The sequence below is a fragment of the Diabrotica virgifera genome, chromosome 3 (assembly GCF_917563875.1).
Source record: "Diabrotica virgifera virgifera chromosome 3, PGI_DIABVI_V3a".
In the NCBI taxonomy this organism is placed as follows: domain Eukaryota; kingdom Metazoa; phylum Arthropoda; class Insecta; order Coleoptera; family Chrysomelidae; genus Diabrotica; species Diabrotica virgifera.
Genome location: NC_065445.1, coordinates 242,493,619 through 242,513,721, shown reverse-complemented (window position 1 = coordinate 242,513,721; position 20,103 = coordinate 242,493,619). Strand labels below are relative to the sequence as shown.

Below are 20,103 nucleotides of genomic sequence, written 5' to 3'. Positions count from 1 at the left end.
TCATTCGTTTGTGTGGGATAATAAAAAAGTTAGGTAATACTTTAGCAACTAGCCATGTTCTTCACTAATACAGGGTGTTTCTAAATAAGTGTGACAAACTTTATGGGGTAATTCTGTAAACATAAATATGTACGCAAATGCTTCGTTTCCGAGATACGGGATGTTGATTATTTTCTTACAAACAGACGATTTATTTATTGTTCTAAAACTGGTTGAGATATACAAATGAAATTTTGTAGGTTTTAGGAGGTAGATAGTTATTGCAAATATTTTGACACAAGAATTTTATACTCACCATTGGCGTGCATACGGGTCATATTACCCGTATGCACGCCAATGGTGAATATAAAATTCTTAATTGGGTTTCAAAAAATGCGCAATAACTATCTCCTAAAACCTACCAAATTTCATTTGCATATCTCAACCCGTTTTATAAATAAATCGTCAGTTTGTAAGAAAAAATTCAACACCCCGTATCTCGGAAACAAAGCATTTACGTACCTACATATGTTTATAAAGCAAACGGTCATTATTTTTTTCATGCAGAATTACCCCTTAAAGTTTGTAGCACTTATATTTATAAACATCCTGTACTGATGGAATAAGGCTAGTTGTTAAAGTAAATAACTTTTTTATTATTCAACATAAGCAAATGAATAAAAAACAGAATGTTAAGAAAACCTGAGGCTATAGTATTATTGAAATATTGTTATTTTTTAATTATTTTTAATTATTAAAAAATAATTTTATTTTTTATTCTTTAATTATTTTTTCTATTATTGTCGGGATAGTATCACGAGGTTTTTTCCTAGTTTTTCCTTGTGATTTACTATGGAATAACTAACAGGAGAATTTTACTGTCATCGTTGCATGTGGTTGTCCTTTTAAAGACATATCACATGCTATGATTTTTTATGACGGACATTCTTAAGTTAAAGTTGATTTCATGTAATCGAATGAACTTTCAATAAAGTCGTCCAGGAACGCAACTCATAAATATTGGCAATATTATTTTAAAGTCTTCTACTTTAAAATAAATAATATATGTCTGAATTGCCGATATAAATAAGTCAGATTACAATTATTTATTAGAAGAATTTTTTTAAGAAGCAACAACATTTTTGTTTAATTTATTAATATTTTGTATTTCGAAAACGACGTCCGAAGTGGAAGTCGAAATGTTAATAAAATTATTTTTTCAAGTTAAATTGTGGCTTATTTACCAATAAGAATAGTTTGTTAATACAGTAAGCACCAAAATTAACGTACCACCTTAAAAATGGCACATTTTTGATGTCTCTTATTTCCTAAACCTGTTGTCCGGTTTGAGTGATTTTTTTTAGTATAATCTAGCTTTATTCTTCAATAATATCCACGTAATAAAACTATTGCTAAAGAGGTAAGTGTCATTGTATACCGGGTGTAACAATGATAGTGTGTTTTTTCCTCAAAGTTTGGAACACCCTGTGGACTATTCTAGCGTATATAAAATATTGAAATTAAAACTTAACTGTAGCCTTAGGCTTTCTTAACATTTTGCTTTTTGATTCATTCGCTTATGTGGGATAATAAAAAAGTTAGGTACTTTAACAACTAGCAATGTTATTTATCAATACAGGGTGTTTCTAAATAAGTGCGACAAACTTTAAGGGGTAATTCTGCATGAAAAAATAATGACCGTTTGCTTTATAAACATATGTCCGCAAATGCTTTGTTTCCGAGATAGGGGATGTTGAATTTTTCTTACAAACTGACGATTTATTTATTGCTCTAAAACCGGTTGAGATATGCAAATGAAATTTGGTAGTTATTCCTCATTTTTGACATACAACTAAGAATTTTATATTCACCATTGGCGTGCATACGGGATGTATCTAAAATGTTTATACCCGTATACAGGCCAATGGTGAATATCAAATTCTTAGTTGTATGTCAAAAATGCGCAATAACTACCTCTTAAAACCTACCAAATTTCATATGCATATATTTTGCTCTAAACCTACCAGTTTTAGAGCAATAAGTAAATCGTCAGTTTGTAAGAAAAAATTCAACATCCCGTATCTCGGAAACAAAGCATTTGCGGACATATGTTTATAAAGCAAACGGTCATTATCATCTTATTCAGAATTACCCCGTAAAGTTTGTTGCACTTATTTAGAAACACCCTGTAGTGATGAATAACATTGCTAGTTGTTAAAGTACCTAACTTTTTTATTATCCAACATAAGCGAATGCGTCAAAAAGCAAAATGTTAAGAAAGCCTAAGGCTACAGTTGAATTTTAATTTCAATATTTTATATACGCTAGAATTTTCCACAGGATGTTCCAAACTTTGAGGAAAGAACACACTATCATTGTTACACCCGGTATACTTACCTCTTTAGCAATAATATAATTACATCGATATTCTTGAAAAACAAAGCTATAATATACTAAAAAAATTACTCAAATCGGACAACAGGTTTACGAAATACGAGATATCAAAAATGTCCCATTTTTAAGGTGGTGCGTTAATTTTGGTGCTTAGTGTATTATTACAGCGATATTGTTAAAGAATATGGCTATAACATATTAAAAAATAGTACATTGTTTACCGGGTAGGAAAAGCTTAACATTCCTGGACGACTGTGAAGATTGCTAAGTCGAGGCGCAAGCCGAGACTTAGCAACACAGAGTCCAGGAATGTGGCTTTTCCTACGAGGTAAACATACTATTTTTCCGCAAATCGTTTAAAATTCGACAGATATTGATTGATTTAAAAAAAACGCGATAATTTTATTCCCAAATAAATGGTGCTTTGAAATTCCTAATAAAATTACTTGGGTTACTATGGAAACGTATTGAGGTTGAATTGTCAAACTTGACGCTTATAAATTTAATTGCTGGTGTTCTCGAAAGTAAAATGATAAGTGATGATGAAATTTCCATTCCTGGGACTCCTCCAGAGCTGGTTGAGGCAGTGAATACTGCTTCATTAGAATTATTAGAAGGATATATCGAAGAATCGCTTAACAATAAGGTTGAGGTGGCAAATAAAATTTTCACAGTACAAAATATTCAACAAAATGACCCTTCCACCCTGCATGTTGTCCAAAATGTTTCTCATAGTTCTAAGAGTGTTCCTCCAATGTTCAATAATTGTACTAACTGTCAAATTACTGTAAATATAACAAATTGATCTTAAAAATGTATTCAGCAATGACTTGATGTTTTCAAAATATAAATTAATTCCTTATAAGCAATGTGTTTTCTATCATTTATGTAGAACACTAACAACTGTACGGAAATATCATTTCCTTACAGTAAGGAAATGACATTTCCTTACAGTAAGGAAGTCCTGACTTTTTCTTCAAGAAATTTTGACAGGAATGTCAAAATTTCCTGGCGATTTGCGGAAAATCACTTAAATTGACAATTGGTTTAGGAAATTCCAGACGTCCAAAATGACCCATTTTGTGGGGTTCCCGTTTCTCTGACGCGCAGTGTGTCTCACATGAGAAACATAGGCCCGATTTCACCAACGATACCTAAACCGTTGCCTTCGTAAGTAATTCTTATCGAAAGGAACTTGCTAAGTCAGTACTTAGGAACAATAGCGTTTCACAACGAAAAGAACTGCTTATCTAGGAAATTCATTTCTAGGTATTACCTAGGGGTACGTTTGAACTATTTTTAATATATAAAAAGAAGAATAAGGTGAAATAACCTTACCTTTTCTATTATTTGTCATTAGGAAGTACCTAAGCCCACTTAGGTAATTCTTAAATATTTAGGTAACGTTGGGGATATCGGGCAGTATTATTATGGAGATGATGTATCCATGTATAAATTTGTATGACCTAGCTGCAGCCTGTTGAGGACTACTTGGTCATGTCTTTGAACTGGAAGCGGTGGTAAAGCAGAAGTAACATCTAATTTTATAATTTTTGGTTTTGCATCTGTTTGGCTACATTTTTCTTGGTAGGTTTTGTTAATGTAGGTTTTTATTTGTCTTTTGGTATAAAATTCGTATGTTTTGCATCATAGGGATTTTTACGATATTGACAGTTTCTGCTGCTGCTTTATCAGCCGTTTCGTTACCCATTATCGCCACATGAAATGGTACCCATAAGAATGTTATGTTTTTGTCACGTGTTTGACTATTTGTGCTGAATTGGCATGAGTATGATGATGCATCTGTTTTACACCATTTAAGGCACTCAGAGAATCTAATATAATAAAATTTAAAACTGCCTGCAGTTCTTCTTTTGGCGAAAAATGGAAAGTAATGGCGTAGACCAACCTCAGCTTAGTATTCTGTTGCTATTGGTTTGTTATTTTTACATATTTTAATTAACTTGTAATCAAGTTGTTGCGGTTCGGGTCATTGCTAGTCTACGCTTGATTTCTGAGGTGACGGTAATCATTTCGACTTCATTCGCTGCTAGTATAAGTATCTGCGTATCGCATGTTACTTACATTTCTGCCTCCTCTAGTGATTCCTCCATCCCATTCGACTAGTACTGATATATGAATAGATATGTTTTTCATTTCGTTTTTTTTACAGGCTGTTTATGCCAAAAAGCTGAAATACGTGCATTAAAGTGACAAATAGGCAAGATATAAAAGTTCCATTAATTGTACAGTATGTCCCTGTAAGTTGCAACCATATGGAAAACCTTTTTATTATTAATTTTACGAAAAAAAGTTATTTTTCATAAAAAGTTCAGCATGGTCTAAAACCTAAAATGTAATCATCTGATATCAAATTTTATGAATAGTACTCTCAATTTCTCTCAAGAATAAAGTACCTTTATATTTCACAATATTGAAAATTATTATTAAGAAAATAATAATAATAATGGAGTTTATTTGTAGTAAATAAATTGTACATGATAAAATAAACTCAGTTCCTCACTGAAGTTGTACATACAACTTGTGCGTGAGGGTTCAATTTTGATTATAAAACACACTAAAAGATTTTAAAAATTACAAAAAGGAATAAAAAATAGTCTTTTTGCTCATCTCTCTTCAAATTTGGTCCCCTCTTCTCACTAATTCAGTTACTGAGAAATTTTGTTTATCGGACCTACGAAATCTTATAAAATTCAAGAAAGGATTGTGAATAATTTGCGTTCTGGTGGGACTTCGTCTTCTACGAGAATTACCATGACTTTTTGATTGTGTTTTAGCAATTTTTACAATAATTTTCACGATTTACAAACTTATAAGTGACGTTTCAAATAAATCATTTTTGACATATGAAAGAAAAGTTGTTTGGAATTAAAAATTATGTTATAATATGCAATTACATTCTTCCAATTGAAAAAAAAATTGAAAAATGTTCTCAAATTACGGATACCTAACATCAATTTTATTTATGATAACTCCGATAGGTCTTATTAATTTTACCAAAAAAAAGTGATTCTTTATAAAAAGTTTTGCATTGCCTAGAAAAAGGATGCGACCATAATATGTCAAATTTGATCAATTTTATACGAAGTATGGCAAAACATATGAATTTCGCTCTAGAGTAAAGTACCTTTAGTCCATGTGGGGAGACCGCTCCCGTCTGAAAAAAATTCTGATTCGGTTTCTTTGTGGATTCCTATTCAAAACTGTCCCCTTTAAACAAATCTGAAGGGTGCCGGGCGGAATTTTTGGGCAGAAATTGTTTAAACAATTTTTTTAAACAAATACAAAAGATCACCTTTTTTACCCGAAGAATATTTTGTTAGGTTTTTTGGACCATTTTAAACAATAAATGCATCTTGTGACTTTTCTCAAAAGGTGATAGTTTTCGAGTTATAGGCGATTTAAAACCTGAAAAATGCGAAAATACGCATTTTCAAAGCTTAAAAACTCATATTTAAATTAGTATTTTTGAGGTTGCCAAGTACTTGAATTGTAGTTTAAACATTCATTTTTAAGATTCTGCAGACTGATCGGGTCTAACTTTAATTTACACCGTTATACTTAATTGTTAATTATGCGTGTCCATCCGATTTATTTGCCGGTGCGGCGCGCACTTTTTCCAAAAATCTCCTATTTTCCTCCGAAAAATATATTTTTTAGATTATTCGCTACATTCTAAATAAAATAGGTGTCTTGTCATTTGTCTCAAAAGTTAATAGTTTTAAAGTTATAAGCGATTTAATATCAGAAAATACGCTTTATATCGCTTATAACTCTAAAACTAATAACTTTTGAGAAAAATGACAAGAAACCTATTTTATTTAGAATGTCCCGAAAAATCTAAAAAATACATTTTTCGGAGGAAAATAGGAGATTTTTGGAAATAGTGCGCGCCGCACCGGCAACAAAATCGGATGGACACCCATAATTAACAATTAAATAACAAAGGTGTAAATTTAAGTTAGACCCGATCAGTCTACAGAATTTTGAAAATGAATGTTTAAACTACAATTCAAGTACTTGGCAACCTCAAAAATACTAATTTAAATAAGAGTTTTTAAGCCTTGAAAATGCGTATTTTCGCATTTTTCAGATTTTAAATCGCCTATAACTCGAAAACCATCAATTTTTGAGAAAAATCACAGGATACCTTTTTTGTTTAGAATGACCCAAAAAATCTAAAAAATACTCTTCGGGTCAAAAAAGGTGATCTTTTGTATTTGTTTAAAAAAGTTGTTGAAACAATTTCTGCCCAAAAATTCCGCCCGGCAACCTTCAGATTTGTTTAAAGGAGATATTTTTGAACAGGAATTCACAAAGAAACCAAATCAGAAATTTTTTCAGACGGGAGCGGTCTCACCACATGGACTACTTTATTTTTCACAATATTGAAAATTGTTATTATAAAAAGTTGTTCAGAATTAAAAAATGTACGAATACGCAATTACATCCTTCTAATTGAAATATTGTAAATTATAAAGGAACTTTACCCTTGAGCGAAATTCATATTTTTTTACCTTCGTATAAAATTGATACAATTTAATAAATTATGGTTGCATCGTAGTTTCTAGACCATGCAAAACTTTTATAAATAACTTTTTTGCGTAAAATTATTGATATCGGAGTTATAAATAAAATTGATATTAAGCATCCGTAATTTGAGAAAAATTTTCAAATTTTTGTTTTATTTTTAATTAAAAACAATTTTTCATAATAACAATTTTCAATATTTTGAAATATAAAGGTACTTGACTTTTGAGAGAAATTCATATTTATTGACGTATCTCGTATACTATTAACAAAAATTGATATCTGATGTAGGTTTTAGACCATGCAAAACTTTTTATGAAGGATCACTTTTTCCGTAAAATCAATAATAAACAAGCTGAAAATGCGAGCATTATCATAACGAATACTTTGTTTATTTACGTATTTTAATTCATAATATGGAAAATTGCTATTATGAAAAGTACCTAGTTTAGAATTAATAATTATGTTTTAATCTGCAATTACTGGCTAATTGGCTCTGTCAAAGCCATTAATAAAAAAATTTAAAAAAATCTGCAATTATGTCATTCTAATTTAAATGTTATGAACTATAAAGGTAGTTTACTCTTGATCGAAATTCATATTTTTTATATACCTCGTACAAAATTAATAAAATTATATATATGATAGTTGCATCATAAATCTTAGAACATGAAGAGCTTTTTATGAAGAATAACTTTTCTTCGTCAAATTAAAAATAAAAGAGTTATAAATGAAAATGTTATTGGTATCCATAATTTAAGAAAAATCTTCAAATTTTTTTTCCGTTCGAAGGATGTAATGGCACATATCAGATCATAATTTTTTATACCAAACAATATTATTTCATATACTGTCGGTTCGCTAAACTCAGACACAACTGGCTAGTGATTTTAGTGAATAATTTTGCCAATTTGGCAAAAAAAATGATTACTAATTAGTTAATAATTACTAACTAATTAGTAATTTTGCCAACTTTGGCAAAATTCGTAAAAAACAAAAAAATTACCTACTAAAATCACTAGCCAGTTGTGTCGAGTTTAGCGAACCGACTATATTTTAATTTCATAGCAAATGGAACAGTCCATTTATCATAAAGGGAAGACCGTATACTCGTATAAACCTTTTTAAAGCCGTTAATAAATCATTGCCTTTAAAATATACTCAAATTGTATTTTTGAACATCTTATTTATTTTATATAATAATTAAATTCACTATCAAATGTCATTGATGTTTTATAAATACTTAATTTAAAATTTAATTTGACTTTCACGAAGTGTCAAACACAAATGTAAATAACCTATGCTTTGCTTAACAAATCGAAAATAAAAAACTAGCCTACTTAATAGCAACGATTTCAGCTGGACGTGTAGTGTGTCGGAAGAAAATAAAACGATTGTGACGTCACATTTTAGACTTTGAGGTCGATTATCTCGAAAACGGTTACAAATATCGAAATGCCGTTTTCAAATTTGGATTCAGAAGAAAAAACTACATAAGAATCCATCGATAAATCTGATCTGTGTATTGCAGGAGCGGCAACGCAATAACACACACACTTTTGCGAATTTATAAACGAAATGTTTTCGTTGAAAAAGTTTTCCATACGGTTCCAACTTACAGGGGCATACTGTACATTCAACGTAGAACAGTTAAAGGATTTCTTAAATTGTTGAAAACGGATCTGTGCATTTTAAAAAGAAAACAACCCCACTTTACCCCCCTCACCTCTAAAATTCGCACCGGAGGCAATGAAGCGAGAAAAGAAATTGTGTTTTTAAAATTCGTACATGTCGCTACAACACCTGTACACGATTGCCTGAATCACTCAAGTTTTGCAAATAAATTGACCTAATAATACAATGCCGTAGTGAATTTATACAGTTCATATGCCAACGGAATGTCAAAAATCACCCAGTCACGTTCTCCTGAAATGACGTCACCTTCTGAAAATAATGGGTTGTATTTTCTAAGCCACTAGCCTAGCCATTTTATTTAAAAATCTTGAAGTTGTAATAGTAGAGATCTAGATATAAATAATTTGACGACATTTGGTACCAAAGATTTGTAAAACATATTGGTAAACGGTTAATAGTTTCCTTCTATCATTTTTATAAATTGAGCGAATTGATACGATTTATATTATGTACATCAATTGAGAGCCACTTCTACAAACACATGCAGTCTCCTCCTTAGAAAGTTCAAAAACTAACAGTAGAGTTTGCCTTACTTAACTATCGCAAGTGTACAATAAAGGCATATGCATATATGAAATTCTTAATGTAATTTCAGGGGCGTGGACTGTATGTTTTTTTGTTGCTGATTAAGTGGAACTAAGAGAGGTTTATAATAAACGAACAATATTATACCTTTATAAAAATCTTACCAAGTCCTGTTTGTCACTGTGGTTTGTATCTGCCTCTCGCGAACACATATGCCGTTTCACACGCGAATTAACTGAATCACGAGTTTTAATTGTTTTCAAGAAATAAACGAATTCTCGTCTTATTTTTGTGGAGATGTATTTAATTATTTTGGGTCTTGGGTATTTGCATAATATTCACTTACCAAATATTGCACGTTCAATAAGAAGCGATGTTGTCAATAACCTTACCTGCAACCAAAATCATGTGCATTAATTATAAAATAAACAGAGAAAAAACATGAATCAAAAATCAAACATAGTATATTCTCTCAACCATCACAATTTTGTATAATAACCAACACAATTTCATCTTCCAAAAATGCGAATTGCATTCTTCTGAAAATTCTTCGTTTAGATAACAATAACTAGGAGCTGTATTCTTCGTATGCAATAAATATGACACATCCAACAAATTTATCTAGAAGGTCGTAAAAGTTGACAGGTCCAACAATGTAGTGAGCTTGATAGTTGTGAGTTGTGACAACTAGACAAGAAATAGAGGTTTACCTGTAAAGTTATAAAAAAAATTAGCCCAAGTGGTAATACAAACCCTATGTGATATATTCAACGACATATACAAAAAGGAGTAATAAGAAAAAATGCGTAAATTATAGAGGATTTACTGTGTCGTCAACTATGGGGCCATCGATTGTCATTTGTTTCGAGATTCTGTCATGTGTCACATGATATTAATATATCTCCGTCATACGTCTTTGGTTTGTGTATCCCTAATAAAGTACGTGCCTCCTAGTGGAGGGATACGGGCAACAATACATTGGCTTATAGGGCAGTCCTTACAGTAGGGATCCTGGCCTATACAGAAAAATGCAGGCGGGTGTGGGGTAATACTGCACTTTGGTTGCATTGGTGGTGTATTGGCTAAACGTGCAGGGCAGGGTATGGTGCTGATAGAAAAGGCATTCAGGCATCAAATATCCAAAAATCCTTTCAGGCCATAATAATGAAAAGACCTTCTCCAAACGCAATAAAAACTTATACTGAAATGATGGCATCTCCTGAGGTAAAATGTTCCGGAAGTAAAATGAGCCTCCGTTCGGATCTCCGAGTGAGGACTATCTCAGGGGGTACACCATTGCAGGTTAGAAAAATCAGGATAGGGTCTTGGAATCTTGGTAGTCTTACAGGTAAGAGTCTGGAGTTAGTGAATGCGCTCAAACGAAGAAGAGTTCAAATTGCTTGTATTCAAGAAACTAGGTGGAAAGGACAAAGGGCGAAAGAAAATTGTGGACCCGTGTTGAGCTGCCCCCCCCCACTTGCAAAAATCAAAAAACAAATAGCCCTGATTTATGAGCTCTCATATTCCGCAAACTAAAAATTTTGAGCTCGTTCCACTGAGCAGGAATTTAATACTTTAGGGGGGGGGGCTGAGTCAGCCCCCCACTACTTAAAAATAGGAATATTGAGTCGGTTTTTGCGGCAGAATTACGAGCTATTTATGAGCTCTTGAAATTATATAGTTTCGATTTTTGAGCTCATCCCCTTCACCCCCCAAACAACCCTTTAATTGATTTAACTTAAGAGAAAAATGCTGAGAAAACTTCAAACATATCGTATTGCGGATATAATTCTTATAGCGTATATACTCTAAGAATAAACTATTAAATCACGTGCATTTCGATTATTGAGCTACAACCCCTTCGCAAGAAAACCACCCTATCCTCCCGGATTAAGAGAAAGTTGTACTTAAAATGCATTAATTTAATTATTTGGCGACTGCATATCATTTAATAATTTATAAGCTTCCAAACTACACGCATTTAAATCAGTAAATTGCAATTTATTTTGTATAGTGCAGTCACTGAAAGTAAAAATCAACGATTACCTTCAATTTCGGTGAACCTTCATCGATTTTCACGAAAATTGGTCAGTGGTTAGAGGATACCTCAAGAAACAAAGGTGACATGGTACCACCTTGCGCCTTTACCCTGAGGGTGGATACCTCCCCTTCTCGGGGGTGAAAATTATTTTATAAAAAATAACTGCACAAATCTATAAAAGAACAAATTATAAGCAAAATTTATTATATAAAGGTATTAAAATAAGTCAATACTTTTTAAGTTATTAAAGATCAAAGATTTTAATTATTCGTGAAAAAAATGCATGTTATGAAGTGGTTTTTCGTAAATCACTGAAAAACTGTAAGTTTTTACAAAAAAGTTAATAGTAGTTTAATTCGTATAACTTTAATTCTAAGAATAAACTTAAATCACGCACCTTTCGATTATTGAGCTACAACCCCTTCGCAAGAAAACCATCCCATATTCCCGGCTTAAGAGAGAGTTGTACTTAAAATAATTTAAATTAATTATTTGGCGACTAGATATCGTTTAATAATTTATGAGCTCGCAAAATATACGCATCTTAATTATTGAATTGCCATTTTCTTTCTATAGTGCAGTCACTGAAGGTAAAAATCAACTATGACCTTCGATTTCGGTAAATCTCCATTCATTTTCACGAAATAGGTGAGCGGATTTTGATGCTACCAACTTTTTCTGGAGCTCATTTTTGCTAGGTATTTCTAAGTACTTTGACAAGTATTTAGTACCTAAGTGTTATAAAATGCATCTCTTTCCCGTTATTTAACTCGAATCCTTAGATTTGAAGTAGGAGAAAAAAATATACATTTAATTAGCAATAACTTACTTTAAATTAACATTAAAGGGTTTTCCAAGTAATCAATTTATTATATTTTTTATTAGCTTCAATTTTAGTAATGAAAACTTTTTTGTAAAAACTTACAGTTTTTGAGTTATTTATGAAAAATCGCTTTAAAGCATGCAATTTCTTTCACAAAAATTAAAATATTTGATCTTTAATAACTCAAAAAGTATTCATTTATTTTAATCACATTATATAACAAATTTTGCTTACAATTTGTCCCTCTCTCGATTTGTGGGGTTATTTTTAATAAAGTAATTTTCACCCCTGAGAAAGGGTGACATATTACCCCAAGTTAAAACCCCAAGTTGTTATTGTCAATTCGTGAAAATGAATGGAGATTTACCGAAATCGAAGGTCATATAGTTGATTTTTACCTTCAGTGACTGCACTATAGAAAGAAAATGGCAATTCAATAATTAAGATGCGTATATTTTGCAAGATAATAAATTATTAAACGATATGTAGTCGCCAAATAATTAATTTAAATTATTTTAAGTACAACTCTCTCTTAAGCCGGGAATATGGGATGGTTTTCTTGCGAAGGGGTTGTAGCTCTATAATCGAAAGGCGCGTGATTTAAGAGTTTATTCTTAGAATAGAAGCTATACGAATTAAACTACTATTAACTATTTTGTAAAAACTTACAGTTTTTCAGTGATTTACGAAAAACCGCTTCATAACATGCATTTTTTTCACGAATAATTAAAATCTTTGATCTTTAATAACTTAAAAAGTATTGACTTATTTTATTAACTTTATATAATAAATTTTGCTTTTAATTTGTTCTTTTATTGATTTGTGCAGTTATTTTTTATAAAATAATTTTCACCCCCGAGAAGGGGCGGTATCCACCCTCAGGGTAAATGCGCAAGGTGGTACCATGTCACCTTTGTTTCTTGACGTATCCTCTAACCACTGACCAATTTTCGTGAAAATCGATGAAGGTTCACCGAAATTGAAGGTAATCGTTTATTTTCACCCTCAGTGACTGCACAATACAAAATAAATTGCAATTTACTGATCTAAATGCGCGTAATTTGGAAGCTTATAAATTATCAAATGATATGTAGGCCGCACAAATAATTAGTTTAATGTATTTTAAGTACAACTTTTTTTTAAGCCGGGAAGATAGGGTGGTTTTCTTGCGAAGGGGTTGTAGCTCAATAATCGAAATGCACGTGATTTAATAGTTTATTCTTAGAGTATATAAGCTATAGGAATTATATCCGCAATACGATATATTTTAAGTTTTCTCAGCATTTTTCTCTTAAGTTAAATCAATTAAAGGGTTGTTTGGGGGTGAAGGGGATGAGCTCAAAAATCGAAACTATATAATTTCAAGAGCTCATAAATAGCTCGTAATTCTGCCGCAAAAACCGATTCAATATTCCTATTTTTAAGTAGTGGGGGGGCTGACTCAGTATAAAGTATTAAATTCCTGCTCAGTGGAACGAGCTCAAAATTTTTAGTTTGCGGAATATGAGAGCTCATAAATAGCTCATAAATCAGGGCTATTTGTTTTTTGCTTTTTGCAAGTGGGGGGAGGCAGCTCAACACGGGTAAATTGTGGTATGTAGGGAGTAGTAACACTAGAAATGGAGTTGGTATAATTGCTGATAGTGAAATGAAAGATAACGTAGTAGAAGTTGTAAGAACGAGTGATAGAATTATGTCAGTGAAATTTGTAATTGATAAAGAGGTATTGAATGTTGTGTGTGTGTATGCTCCTCAAACAGGTCTGGGTGAGAATGAAAGAAGAGCTTTCTATGACCAATTAGGAGACGTACTGAGTGATATTCCAGCAGAGGAGAAAGTTATAATAGAAGGTGATTTCAATGCACATGTGGGCCAAGCCAAGACAGGCTATGAAACAATACATGGGGGATTACGCTTTGGAACTAGAAATGAAGCTGGAGATGATATGCTAGAATTAGAAACAGCATTGGATATGGCGATTGTTAACACATTCTTTAAAAAGAGAGAAACTCAACTTATTACCTACAAAAGTGGACAACATCAATCCCAAATAGACTACTTCATGATAAGGAAAGAAGACATACGTGAATGCAAGGACTACAAGGTAATAGTTAGTGAGACAGTAAGCCAACAACATAAGCTGCTTGTTCTGGACATCGAAGTAAAAAGCGAAACTAAACAAAAATATCGGAGAGGACCACAAAAAATCAAGTGGTGGATGCTAAAAGATGAGAAGGAAGGTCTATTCAGGGAAAGAATAGTAGAAAAAATATGTTGGAAGATGAAAGGAAGCCCTAACACAATTTGGTGAAAAATGGCCAATATTATTAGAGAGACGGCTATTGAAATACTTGGGAAAACGTCAGGAAAGAAGTTTGAGGATAAAGAGACTTGGTGGTGGTCAAAATGAAGTACAAGGAAAAATAAAAGACAAGAGAAAATTATATAAAAAGTGGCAAGAAACCAGATCGGACATAGATCTTCAAAACTATATGGTCGCCAAAAAGGAAGCGAAAGTAGCAGTAGCAAAAGCTAAAGCAGAAGCGTATTCAAACCTATACGATCAACTTGATACCTGGGAAGGCGAAGCAAAGATATATAAAATAGCCAAACAGAGAGCAAAGAAAGCAAGAGATTTTAATCAGATTAGATGTATCCGAGATGAAAATAATAAAATACTAATTCACGAAAAGGATGTCAAAAAGAGATGGAGAAAGTATGTTGACAGTTTATTAAATGAAAAATTTGACAAACAGCCTGTGGAGTTAACGGAGATAGTAACAGCAATGGTTACCAGAATAACAAACGAGGAAGTGGCTCAAGCGCTTCCAAAAATAAAGAAAGGAATAGCAGTCGGACCAGATGATACTCCTGGGGAAGTATGGAGAGCATTGGGAGAGACAGGAATAAGTTGGCTACCAGGTCTATTTAATAGAATTATGGAAGTTGGACAAATGCCAGACGAATGGAGAATGGAGAAGCAGTATATTAGTACCTATCTACAAAAACAAGGGAGACATACAACAATGCACAAACCACAGGGCTATAAAACTACTTAGCCACACCATGAAAATATGGGAGAGAGTAATTGATAGACGGACACGTGAAGAAACCGAAATATCCGATAATCAATTTGGATTTATGAAGGGCAGATCAACAACAGATGCAATTTTCATTGTAAGGCAACTGATGGAAAAATACAGGAATAAAGAGACCAACGCTCATATGGTATTCATTGATCTTTAGAAAGCATATGATAGACTTCCTCGAGAGATTCTGTGGTGGGCACTCAATAAGAAAGGAGTCCCTGGCGAATATGTAAAGATTGTGAGAGATATGTATGGAGTAACGACTAGTGTTAGAACAGGTGTGGGAGAGACTGATAAATTTCAGGTGACAGTAGGATTGCACCAAGGCTCGGTGCAATCTACAGGGTAGTATTCCATGGTGCCTAATATATGCTGATGATGTAGTGTTAATAGGAAATAGTGAAAGAGACTTAGAACAAAAACTGGAACAGTGGAGACAAGCTCTGGAGGAAAAAGGTTTAAAACTTAGTAGGACAAAAACAGTATTTGGAATGTTCATTTAAAGATGGAGTTACTACAAATAAAATGGTATCTTTGGATGGTGAAATGATTGTGAAAAGCAATAGTTTGAAGTACCTAGGATCGGTATTACAGAGTAATGGAGAAATAGATGGAGATGCATGCAGTAGAATTAGGGCTGGATGGATGAAGTGGAAAGAAGCGAGTGGTGTGTTGTGTGACAGAAAAATTCCAATGAAGCTGAAGGGAAAATTCTATAAAACATCCATAAGACCGGCTATGATGCACGGAACTAAATGTTGGGCAGTGAAAAAGAAAGAGGAACAACGAATGCATGTGGTGGAAATGAGAATGCTTAGATGGACGAGTGGAGTGACAAAGAAGGATAAAATTAGAAATGAGTATATTAGGGGAAGTGTAGGTGTGGCACCAATTGATGCCAAAATGAGAGAGCATAGGTTAAGATGGTTTGGTCATGTTCAACGTCGAGACGTTAATCACCCAATACGAAGAATAGCTGAAGTGCAGATTACTGGAAGGAGTAGGAGAGGAAGACCAAAGAAGACCTGGGGAGAGACGATAAGGCAGGACATGTTGGTAAAGGGGATTAACATTGATATGACCCAAGATAGAATTGTGTGGAGAAATGCAATTAGGGAAGCCGACTCCGCATAGGGATAAGGCAAAGAGAATGATGATGATACGCCTTTGTTTTGTATCATTGGTATATACCAATAACGTATGACGTAGATATATTATTGTTATGTGACACATGACAGAAGCTCGAACCAAATGACTGTGAATGAAAAGCCCTATTGGGAGACTGTATGAAATAATTTTAAGAAATCTACCGAGAAGGGTGGAGAGAATTTTGATAGGTCTTGTACAGATAACTGTAAATATGTAAGAACACGGAACAGCTGCTCAGAAAGGCGTCACCAACTCTCTTCAAAATATACGTCAATTATGCAATGACAATGAAAGGCAACTGAGATCGCTAAATCTACACTTTTTTTTTTTTTGTGAACTACCAAGTTGTCATTTCTGAAGAAAAGGACGATGCAAACTACATGAAGCAGAAATTAAACAATAGGAAACATAATGGAGGAATGATGCCAAGGAAATAAAAACCGAAGACATTAGAAGAACATAATGTTGCCAATACTTGAGATTTCAGTTAAATGACGATGGAAAGGATAATGCGATATACAAAACAGATTAGACAAGATTACAGAACCAAATTGATAATTGGGTCCCACCAAGAAGAAAAAAAACCTGACCAACTGAAAGATGGAAATAAGCTATCAAGGGGTAACGGGAAGGAGAATTTTGAATGAAGACTCCTGGAATGATAAAACAACGGCGTAAAGGTTGCAAAAAACGGCTAAGTCAGCTGTCAAGAATCGCTAGAATATAATATAAGAAATTTTAGCCATTATAAAACTCATAAAATACTTTAATTTTGTATAATTTTGATTTAATAGTTATCCTGTAGTACCAGCATGTTTACATTTTTTTATTGAGAGCACTCGTAAGAAAGCGTATCTTAATCATTGTTACATTTAATTTGAACAGCTTTTGTTGATTGTTAAGCAGATTACGAACTGTAGGGCTTAGGGTTTAAATTGTTTCAAGAGTCTTCACGTATGAAAGAAAATAAAAGAGAGAGCCTCTGAACATGTGGACATATATCATGAATGAGAGTGCAAAAAGTATAAACAGTCCTAAAAAATATACCTACTCGTAGGAGTATTGGTACATACAGTTTAGTAAATAATTCAAAAATCGAGAGAATACAACAGAGAGATGCACATAATCATAGTTTTAAAAAGCGCTTTTGATACAATTAATCTGCCAAAAATGATGGTAGAGCTAGAGCATCTTGGAATCCCAGAAAAACTGAGACATACATATATGCTAACAATGGGCCTAAAGAACACCATAACAAAGATCGGTTTCAACGGAAAAATTTCTAAGAAGATCAAAGTAAACACAGGCGTGAAACGAGGTGACTCTATTCTCCTTGACACTGTCTGTTTAACCTGATGTTGGAAGCGATAATAAGGAGGTCAGACTTCGCAAGTAAAAACATTCTTACAGATCAACTTCAAGTAATAGCATATGCAGATGATCTAGTCATCGTAGCAAAGATGAACATAAGATTTACTAAAGCAATTAAAAAATTAGATAAGGAAATAAAGAGAATAGGGCTAGAGATAAACCAGCACAAAACAAAATACATGACTATAGGGAAGGACAACAAGAGAACTCATAAACATCTAATAACATAGAAGCATCAATTTGAAACTGTATCCACCTCTCGCTACTTGGAAAAACCAATAGGCAAAACCGGAAAAAGAGAATAGAGGAATGAACTTTGAAAGACAAAAAACATATATAATCTATTCATTCCGTTATTCTATTTCATTCCATTCATTCTATTAAATCTGGTGAAAAGGGAAGACTCTAAGTAAGAGAACAAAATATAAACCTATATAAGACTTCAATTACAGTAGGAAAAATGAAAGAATATCCATGCGTCATCGATGATATGCATACGAATCAAATCAAAAATTTCTAGTCAAAACAACGTCTAAACTAAGTTAATACTGTAAAAAAACGGATGTGACTACTACCCCACCGTACGATTTTTCGCTACGTAAATGTGTCAAAAATTTTTTGTGATGTTATTCTTTTTCTGATAATACCTATATATAATTATTTGATATAGATTAATAATACAGAAATAATGAGTAAGCAAATATAGTATTATGAAGTTGCCGGACGTAAATAGTATTTAAAAAATGTCGTTTATGTCAGCAGCATTAAGTGACTTAAATGAAAGTAAACTTAATGAATTCAAATCATTTTGGTATCCAGATCATTTTCCAGACATTATCTGCAAATAAATGCACATTCGTAAAAATATACTAATCTGTAATTTTATACACTATGATTGAAAAGTCAGAGTAATATGTACACGTTTGGCAAACTCATAGACAGAAGTTAACTATATTGACAGATGATTACTTACAAATTTTATTGACTTATTTTAATTAAATAAATACTTACCAAACCAAAAATACAATATAATATCAAAATAGCTTTTTTCTACAACCGTGTTAAAAATGCAATTTTTAGCACTCCATACAAGCGTTAAAAATGCTACTTTAAGGCACTAGTGCTTTAAAATTTTTAAGGCACTGCAGGTCGTATTGACCGTATAGGCAATGTTGATGTAATGTCAAAAAAATATAAAAATTGAATGTCAGTCAAGTTCAAGTAAAAGATTTTGTAGATATTGTCCTGTAATTAGGTTTGAAGAAAAAATATTGTATGATAATATGCGTGTTAAAAAGTACATTTTAAGGCACTCATGTGAATTGCAGAACTCGCTTCGCTCATTCAGAAAACTTTCACATGCGTGCCTTAAACGTGTACTTTTAACACTTATATCATAATTAACTATTAAAAGAACTGAGTTTATTCAATTAAATACGACTGACTATTAAAATTTATAAACTCTACCGAACCTAACCCGGTTTCACTGTCAAAGTGACAGAAATTGAATCTGTCAGATTATAGTTGACCAGCACGATTACTCGAATAGTAGTTTATACACTCATTATCTCTACTGATGTTGAATGTTTTTCTAAGAATGACATTAGAAGTACAGAAATAGTCAAGTGTGAGTTTATATTTTCTACTAAATTAATATAACTACGTTGAACAATTGTTCAACGCCGTCTCACTCTGTGTCAATTATAAATATGTCACTGCGTATGTCTTGGATAACGTTTTTGCTTAGTAGACAACACTACTTAATAATCTATCTCTCTCGTTTGTTCATTCATAGAAAAAGGAAGCAAATCCAAAATATGTGCTTGATATGATCGTTCATGGGTATTCTTTCATTTTTCCGACTGTAGACCTGTTGTTGTATGTGGGATGGAAATAACGACGACTAACAAGCAAGAGAAAGATAGGCTTATGAAATTTGAAAGAAAAATAATGAGAACGATACTGGACCACACTGTAACCAGATAGACCAAAAGAAGAATGAAAACAAACGCCGAAATTGAAGAAGAAATTAAAGGGAGAAAATGTAGTCAGATACATAAAATTTCTTCGCTTATAATGGATAGGACATATACAGCCACTCCCATATACAAATATATTGAGAAGGATAACTAACTTTACACTACTGTGAACCAGATGTAGAAGAAGGCACAGAAGAAGATGACTCGATAATGTAGAAGAAGATAAAAGAACAATGAATGTTAAAGACTGGAAAGTTCAGTGCAAGGACAGGAAGAACTAGAAAGAGTCACGGCAGCAGCAAGACATACAGCAAGCTATAAATGACAGAGAGGTAATCCACCTCAGCCAAGAATAGGATTTTGAACGCCATGGCGTTAGCTATAATCCCTAGGGATTTTAATTATTAATGAATGAATGAAAAGAAGTATTGATAGAAAAATAAATCGACCGTAGGCGAACTGGAGACTCTCATAACATTTCATATATTTGTGTATTGATATCTACTT

General features: G+C 32.7%; 1 protein-coding gene across 1 annotated transcript in view; it reads right to left on the bottom strand.

Moving 5' to 3' along the window:
* LOC114337588 (nuclear pore complex protein Nup88) overlaps nt 1-20,103 on the bottom strand; it is a 579,124-nt gene that overhangs the window by 319,790 nt on the left and 239,231 nt on the right. The window lies entirely within an intron of this gene.